Source organism: Cucurbita pepo, chromosome LG03 (assembly GCF_002806865.2).
Source record: "Cucurbita pepo subsp. pepo cultivar mu-cu-16 chromosome LG03, ASM280686v2, whole genome shotgun sequence".
Lineage (NCBI taxonomy): Eukaryota > Viridiplantae > Streptophyta > Magnoliopsida > Cucurbitales > Cucurbitaceae > Cucurbita > Cucurbita pepo.
In genome coordinates, this window is record NC_036640.1 from 6,538,085 (window position 1) to 6,547,397 (window position 9,313).

The 9,313-nt window shown below is 31.2% G+C and overlaps 1 non-coding gene across 1 annotated transcript; it reads left to right on the forward strand.

Annotated features, from left to right (window-relative positions):
- Nucleotides 1-275: 275 nt before the first annotated feature.
- TRNAP-CGG lies at nucleotides 276-347 on the forward strand. Its single transcript has one exon. It is a non-coding gene; the product is annotated as a tRNA-Pro (tRNA).
- The last annotated feature ends 8,966 nt before the right edge of the window (nucleotides 348-9,313 follow it).

Genomic DNA, 9,313 nt, shown 5'->3' on the forward strand with positions numbered 1-9,313 from the left:
TAAAAATGATAGATGTTCAAGAAGGGAAATTCGGTCTAGTAGTATTATTCTTTCTTAGGGTGTGGGAGGTCTTGAGTTCACATCTTAAAATGCCCCTGTCCTTAATTCTCTTATTACTTTGGTCATATGATTATGATTCTCAAAAGTGGGACATTCATTCATAATCTCAAAGGTACAAGATAGATTCTAAAGCACAAAAACATGTGGACAAATTTTAAATATAGAGGCGCATAAAACATATGAACTAGCAAGTAAAAATGATAGATTCGCTACAAGGGCATTTAGTCTAGTGGTATGATTTTCGCTTCGGGTGCGAGAGGTCTCGAGTTTGATTCTCGAAATGCCCCTACAATTATATCAAGTTGAACAAAGAAATAAAGATGTTTGAAAAAAAAAAGAAAAAAAAAAAAAGGAAGAAGAAGCTCTATTTAATCTTTTTAATGATAATTTATGAGGGCTTGAGAAAGTCTTGAAAAAAAAAAATGATGGTAGTACCATTTATTTTCTATTGCAGAATTTTGATAGAGCCTCGACCCTAACTTCAAAGCCATTACACCCTTGACCCTAACTTCAAAGCCATTACACCCTAGACCCACACAAATTGTTCTATGATATTTTTTTTCTAGGAACTCTTTGTTATGTTAACGGGCACAAATTCTCTATTGCACTGATCTTCCAATAGTAGTTTTACCTAGGTCATCTGTCGTCACAATCCTTTTAAGGAAGATGCACAAACAAAAAAAAAAAAAAAAACGGTGAACAATAACATTTAAAGAAGTTTCCTATTTTTTTACTATTTTCTTTTATACTTTTAATGAGTTTTTTTAAAATTTTTGTAACTATTTTTTTCTTCCGTATCATATTTAAATTCGTTCTCTAAATCTCGCAATAAATTCTAAAAATATGAACTTAAAAAAAAAAATATTGAGAAATGAATCCTCATTTCAACTCGTGTTACAGCATAACATAACATAATACATGTCAAACACTCACAAACTACGACATGTGGAGGGGCTACGGAGCACGTGTTGTTAATACCTCATACAATTCATCCAATCGAGCCAATAATAACACCACTTACCTTATTGGTCCAAAGAGAAGTCACTAAATTTTTTGTATTGATGTTAGTTAGATCATACTCATCAATGTCTAGTTCCAAAGTTAAATCCATACCAACTTCTTTCACTCACTTTCTTTTTCTCCTTCTTTATTCAAATCCGCATTGGTTAGGGATAAAGAAAGGATGAGTTGGAGATTGAGAAATGGGAAGAGAAATAAAGAATGTGATGGAGGAAGAGGAGGAAATGGGAGGAAGTGGAGAACATGGATAAAATGAGCACGCACGCAACTCTTAAGCCAGTTTGAATTTCTAGTACCATAAATAAAGTTGGTCTCCTCTAATAAAATAGGAATTTCTCTTATGATCATTAAATTCTTATAGTCTTATAGACTCCAAGCTGAATATCATAAATACAATTATGCTTTATCTTGAATATGCCAAACATGAAATTGAAGTGGATTCAATTTAACTCCATTTATGCTTTATCTTGAATATGCCAAACATGAAACTGAAGTGGATTCAATTTAACTCCATTTTATTCCCATCTTGAATGATGTATGTGTAGGGTATATTCTTGATTTACCTTAAAGTTCTTCTGGCATGATAGTTTATATTAGTTAAGCTTTTGCAAAATCACAGTTAAAAGACAATAATGATGAACCTAGGTCTATTAGTCATTTCAACGACAATTTCTTTCTCCATCTTAGGAGTAATAACAGTTCAACTAAATCCATATTATGTAAAGAAACAAGTTTACAACTCATAACACCAGCTACCTAAATTATGACCTAAAAATTTGAAAACATGCCTTACTTACAAGTAAAATATTAGACCATCAACTTTAGATTTTATAGCTGTCCAACCACTCAAAGAAAAATATATTTTAGTAGAAGCTAAAAATATTGGGTATTTAAGAAAAGGCATTTGGTTTAGTGGTACGACCCTCACTTACGGTGCAACCTCAAATGCCCCTATGTCTAAATCTTTTCTTATATAAGGACTTCATATTTATATAAACTTGTTGTTCCTATTATTTACTTTTCAAACATACCTCTTAACTTCTCTACACCAATTGTTCGGCAACAAAGTTGACATAAAGGAATTAGAAAAGAGATATCAAAACTTAAGCATTTTCGCAATGGCTTGGCCATTCAACAGCAACCTAAAGTCTTTCTTTAGATCCCAAGGCTTTATACTTACCATCTTAGGAAATAAAGAAAAAAAGAAAAAAAAATTAAGGCGATTAAAACTATAATGATAATGCTCTTAATATCATTTCATGTTTCCTACTTTCGGTAAGTATGCCTATCCAAATCTTAAGCAGGTCTAGTAGAAAGCTCTTTGTTCTTATTATGTTCTTGTTTGGTTCTCCAAGACATATTCTACATTCAAGGCTTCAGTTCAAGCGCATCGAAGACTTCATGTGTTTCCTGCAATACGACAAAATATAACCTTAATACCTAGGTCAAAGGATTCATACATACGTTTTAAGTGGCATAAAAAGGGCATTTGGTCTAGTGATATGATTCTCGCTTTGGGTGCAAGAGGTCTCTTGTTTGATTCTCGGAATGCCCCTTCGAGAGAGATTGTAGAATAAAACAAAGCAAATGACACAAGTTAAATACATACATTCCCATGAAACTTTGAATGTGAATTGATAAGCCTAAAATAATCCAAAGAATAATTGGATTAATAATATCAGTCCACCATGAAACTTTGAATCTGAATTGATAAGCCTAAAATAATCCAAAGAATAATTTGATTAATAACATCAGTCCACGATTTGGAGCTTCATAAGTGAATATTTATACAGTTGAAGTAGAGGATGAAGTTGCAATGAGTTGTTAGAAAACTATGGAGATCAATTTAAGAAGTTTCCCTTAAAATCCGAGCATTATCTCTACCATTTCTAAGTTTCAATCAATTGTTACGGGTAAAATTGCACATGAGTCTATCAAATTCCATTGTGTGGTTGAGTGAAATTCTCAACCTTCTACTTATTTTCTGGATTTATTCTCTTCCTATTGATTGTAATTTATCCTAATACAAACCAGTTTGTTTTTTAGGGAATGTATTAAGCACATGGATTTATTAATTACTGTGAACTTTTGTTTAAAATGAAGTAAATACAAATGGAGTAAGTATATATACCAATAAAAGAGGAATTGTGTTTACTAGCACTTTTTTTTTTAAACATGAGATAGAAGTAAACTAGTAGTAAAATAAAACTACATCAACTTAAAAGAAGTTAATCCCATTTTCCAATATCAATATTGTTAAAGGGTAGCAAAGAAGTAGTTTTGACATATCAATATAGGTTTTGAAAACTAAAATTAAAAAATTAAAAAATTAAAAAATAAATTAAAAAATAAATATAAAATAAAAGTCGTTTTCAAAAACTTAGTTTGGGGTGAAATTTTACTTAAAATTCAAACGTATTGTTTCAATATCTATCCCAAACGACTGCATATGCTTTAGTGGCAATGCAGCTTCAACCAAAATAATTTGAGCACGGTCATTCATAATCTCAAAGGTACAAGGTAGGAATTATAGGATATGAACTTTATTTATGTCNGTCCACCATGAAACTTTGAATCTGAATTGATAAGCCTAAAATAATCCAAAGAATAATTTGATTAATAACATCAGTCCACGATTTGGAGCTTCATAAGTGAATATTTATACAGTTGAAGTAGAGGATGAAGTTGCAATGAGTTGTTAGAAAACTATGGAGATCAATTTAAGAAGTTTCCCTTAAAATCCGAGCATTATCTCTACCATTTCTAAGTTTCAATCAATTGTTACGGGTAAAATTGCACATGAGTCTATCAAATTCCATTGTGTGGTTGAGTGAAATTCTCAACCTTCTACTTATTTTCTGGATTTATTCTCTTCCTATTGATTGTAATTTATCCTAATACAAACCAGTTTGTTTTTTAGGGAATGTATTAAGCACATGGATTTATTAATTACTGTGAACTTTTGTTTAAAATGAAGTAAATACAAATGGAGTAAGTATATATACCAATAAAAGAGGAATTGTGTTTACTAGCACTTTTTTTTTTAAACATGAGATAGAAGTAAACTAGTAGTAAAATAAAACTACATCAACTTAAAAGAAGTTAATCCCATTTTCCAATATCAATATTGTTAAAGGGTAGCAAAGAAGTAGTTTTGACATATCAATATAGGTTTTGAAAACTAAAATTAAAAAATTAAAAAATTAAAAAATAAATTAAAAAATAAATATAAAATAAAAGTCGTTTTCAAAAACTTAGTTTGGGGTGAAATTTTACTTAAAATTCAAACGTATTGTTTCAATATCTATCCCAAACGACTGCATATGCTTTAGTGGCAATGCAGCTTCAACCAAAATAATTTGAGCACGGTCATTCATAATCTCAAAGGTACAAGGTAGGAATTATAGGATATGAACTTTATTTATGTCAATATTTCTTAATAATATTAATGGAAGAATAAATTGAGTGAAAGAATAAATTCTATTATGTGATGGACAATGTGAAATTAACGTNTGGATTTATTCTCTTCCTATTGATTGTAATTTATCCTAATACAAACCAGTTTGTTTTTTAGGGAATGTATTAAGCACATGGATTTATTAATTACTGTGAACTTTTGTTTAAAATGAAGTAAATACAAATGGAGTAAGTATATATACCAATAAAAGAGGAATTGTGTTTACTAGCACTTTTTTTTTTAAACATGAGATAGAAGTAAACTAGTAGTAAAATAAAACTACATCAACTTAAAAGAAGTTAATCCCATTTTCCAATATCAATATTGTTAAAGGGTAGCAAAGAAGTAGTTTTGACATATCAATATAGGTTTTGAAAACTAAAATTAAAAAATTAAAAAATTAAAAAATAAATTAAAAAATAAATATAAAATAANAATATAGGTTTTGAAAAATAAAATTATAAGACGGTGTTGTTCAAATTTATCCAAANCAAAGACTTGGTGCTTAATGTAATGCATCATTGAATTGAATACGCAATTTCCAGAATTCTCACCCATTTTTTTTACGAACAAGAGAGGTGAAAATACGGAAAAAAAAAATTGGAATGAAAAGCGTCTATTGTCTAATGGATAGGACAGAGGTGTTCTAAACCTTTGGTATAGGTTCAAATCCTATTGGACGCAATTTGTTTCCATATATTTTTTTAGTTTCCAATTTCTATATCATGTCAAGAAGGGTATTTTGAATGATTTGAATAAGAGACGTGTATAGTTAATATAATAACTACTAATTATTAATTTATTAAAAATAGTAAATTATAATTCTGTTTTATTTGAAGATAAAATATTAGTAGAAAGGATGGATATTCAAATTCAAAATATTAAGATATTAATGATATTCTAAATATATTATTAGAAATAGAATCTAATTTTGACTTTTAACTCTTTTAACTATTTTAGTAAAAAATTTCTTAATTGTATTTACATTTCATTTTAATATTGATATATATTTCTAGAAATATTATTTACTGAACCTCATGATTAACATCCCAAGCAAATAACTCAAAATGCCAAGATCCATGACCGCATAACTTACCATCTTAGGAAACAAAAATTAAGGCGAGCAACCTAGTGCGCGGGTCACGACCTGAACCTCATGATTACCATCCCAAGAAAATAACTCAAAATGTCAAGATCCTTGACGGCATAATCATCCCAAAGCTGTGTAAGTCGATGATAATCTTTTTCAACTGTGTTCATTAACTTACCCGATGATAATCTCAACGTTCCGAGCCTCCATTTGCTTATTTTTCTTTAAACACTCCTAGAAAAACTAACTATTTGGGCTTTAGAATGTTCGATATGGAGGCTGACTATTTGCAGTAAAAATCGGATAAAGATATATATACTAAATATTTATATATAGTAGGCGGTTATATCCGTTAAATCTATATATATAATAAACTGAAATCATATGTATACCCATTGGTCGTGCTTTCAAAATGTACATTTCTCATTCTTCATACCCTCTCTTTGCATACCTTGAAGTCATTAATACAAAACTTTTAGTCAACATATCTCCTTACATTTTCTCTATCATGTTCTTTGTGTTCATTTAAGATCGAGTGTGTGCATTGTTGTGTGATCCTAATAATTGGTATCAGAGCGAGGCGAGATTCACCACGATTTGTGAAGATGGAAAGTTCAAAGACGAATTTAAAAGTTTGATGGATTCGATATCAGTTTCTAGAAGATGCAGATTGAAGATTATATGTACCAGAAAGATCTTTAGAAACCCCTTTTGGGGGTGAAGCCAGATACCATAACCGCGGAGGAGTTGAAACTCAAGGATCGTCACGCCTTAGGGTTGATCTGGTTGAAGCTTTCCAGAAACACGACGTTCAACATCATCAAAGAGAAGACGACATCGAACCTATTGAAGGTGTTGTCAAATATGTACGAAAATTTGTTGGCTATGAACAACGTGTTGTCAAATATATACAAATGTCTAAAAGTAGATTTGTTATAGATCATATAAATTAGTTCAACGTGATTGTAAGTCAATTGAGCTCGGTGGAAATTGTGTTAAAAAATGAAATTAAAGCATTAATTTTGATGTCATCTTTACCCGAGCCGTGGTATACTGTTGTTGCTGCTATCAACAGTTCACAAGGATCTAATAAACTAAAATTTGATGAATTTCGAGACGTCAGTGAAAGTATTCCCAAATGGGAAATTGGAGATTCATCTGGCAATACTCTCAGTGTTGATCGAAGGGAAATAAGTAAATCAAAGAGCCCAAACAAACATGGGCGATCAAAATAAAGAAATCGAGAAAAATCTCCAAACAAACCAAACTTAAAGTGTTGAAATTGTGGAGAAAAATGACACTTTCGGACAGATTGTACAAAATTGAAGAAAAGCAAAATCACAATATATTATTTCTTTTCAATTTTTTCTTATTTACGACATAATGAGCAAGGATAATTGTGGGGATGTAGCTCAGATGGTAGAGAAATCGTTTTGCATGCGAGAGGTGCGGGGATCGTTACCATGCATCTCCAAAGAATACTATCAATTGTTAAATATATTATTTGTTTTCAATTTTTTTTCTTATTTATGACATAATGAGGAGAGATAGTCTTTCATTTTCACTATTTAGTTTTTCATTTTCACTATTATTTATGACGGACCTATGGGTTTTGTGATGTAAGAATTGTGGGGTTGTAGCTAAGATGGTAGAGTGCTCTTTTTGCATGCGAGAGGTACAAGGATCGATTGCCTAGTCTTCTTTTATTAATGATCAATCAGTAGAATGATTGTATTTGCTGGGTTTTATGTCCTAGTACTCAGTTCAATCAATTTATTATTTATGTTTATTCCGTAAAGATTGTTATTGAATAAAGTGAATGTTATGATCATTAATCTAAATCCAATAAACTAACAACACTCTGATTACTTGAACTAAACTAAGAACACTCTGATTACTTGAATTATATGTAGAGACATCAGAGTGGATCAAGTTCAAGTATATAGTCAAAATGATATAAAGTAAATGTTACAATCATTAATCTAAATCTAATAACTAAGAACACTCTGATTACTTGAACTATATGTAGAGACATAAGAGTGGATCAAGTTCAAGTATATAGTCAAAATGATCTACGATCATTAATCTAAATCCAATAAACTAAGAACACTTTGATTACTTGAACTANTAATCTAAATCCAGTAAACTAAGAACACTCTGATTACTTAAACTATATGTAGAGGCATAAGAGTGGATCAAGTTCAAGTATATAGTCAAAATGATCTACGATCATTAATCTAAATCCAATAAACTAAGAACACTTTGATTACTTGAACTATATGTAGAGACATGATCATTAATCTAAATCCAGTAAACTAAGAACACTCTGATTACTTAAACTATATGTAGAGGCATAAGAGTGGATCAAGTTCAAGTATATAGTCAAAATGATCTACGATCATTAATCTAAATCCAATAAACTAAGAACACTTTGATTACTTGAACTATATGTAGAGACATTAGAGTGAATCAAGTTCAAGTATATAGTCAAAATGATTAGAGTGAATCAAGTTCAAGTATATAGTCAAAATGATCTATAGTACAGGGATTGATTACTCTGATTACTTGAACTATATGTAGAGACATCAGAGTGGATCAAGTTTAAGTATATAGTCAAAATGATTTATAAAACAGGGATTGATTACTTGAACTATATGTAGAGACATCAGAGTGGATCAAGTTCAAGTATATAGTCAAAATGATCTATAGTACAGGGATAAGGTTGAGTACCTTATTCTGAGGACACTATGGATGCGGCCCACTTTTCTCAACCTTATTCTAGGGACACTATGGATGCGGCCCACTTTTGTAAATGATATAAACAATGTGATCACTAAATTGTGCATATGAGTGGGGGCGTCCTATGCAATGAGTATTGCATAAGATCGGACAATGAAGAAAACCACCCTCACTTTATAACGTCGTTTATTGTTGAGACTGAATTTTTCATTCGATGACCTAGGTAACTCGATCTTAATCCTAAGTTAACTATGAACTCCTGTTTATTTGGAATTATCCTTAGATTTGCATGGGTAGGAGTGGCCCGAGTTCACCGACTCAATAAGCCTCCTATTTCAGGGGTAAGACTGGGTGAATAGCTAGGGACATAGAGTGTAAGATGAAATTCACTCCTACCCGCTTTTAGGGATAGTAGAAAGGTTGTTCCCTCAAGTACTGACTCCAAGTCTTGAACAAGGGGCCCCACCCTTTCATTGGCCCGAGATGGATTTGGTTTGGTGGTTGGACCACAAACCCATTATTCATTAGATGATTAGTGGGACTCAAGGAACAAGAAGTACCTTTAGGGGTAAACGGAAAATTGACCCAACTCTAGTTACGAACAACCTGTGAAGGATTAACGTACTAATCATGGTTATATCAAATAGATAGAAATATATCTATAGTGAGGGGAGTGCAACTACTAGGCTATAGTGTAGTGTCCTAGTAGTTAACAAATGTTGGTTAACAAGGTTAATGAGTTTAGCCGGTTAATCTCGGATCGTTGGGGCCCATGACTTGTGCGTCCATTAGGTCCCCCATCTAGCTCATATTGGACTAAACCTTAAAACAGTGTGACTAGTGAGTTCGAGGTGTTCGAATTCAAATTAGGGAATATACGCTAAATATATACGATATATTTAACCGCAATTTGTTTTAATTATGAATTAAACAAAAAAAAAAAAAAA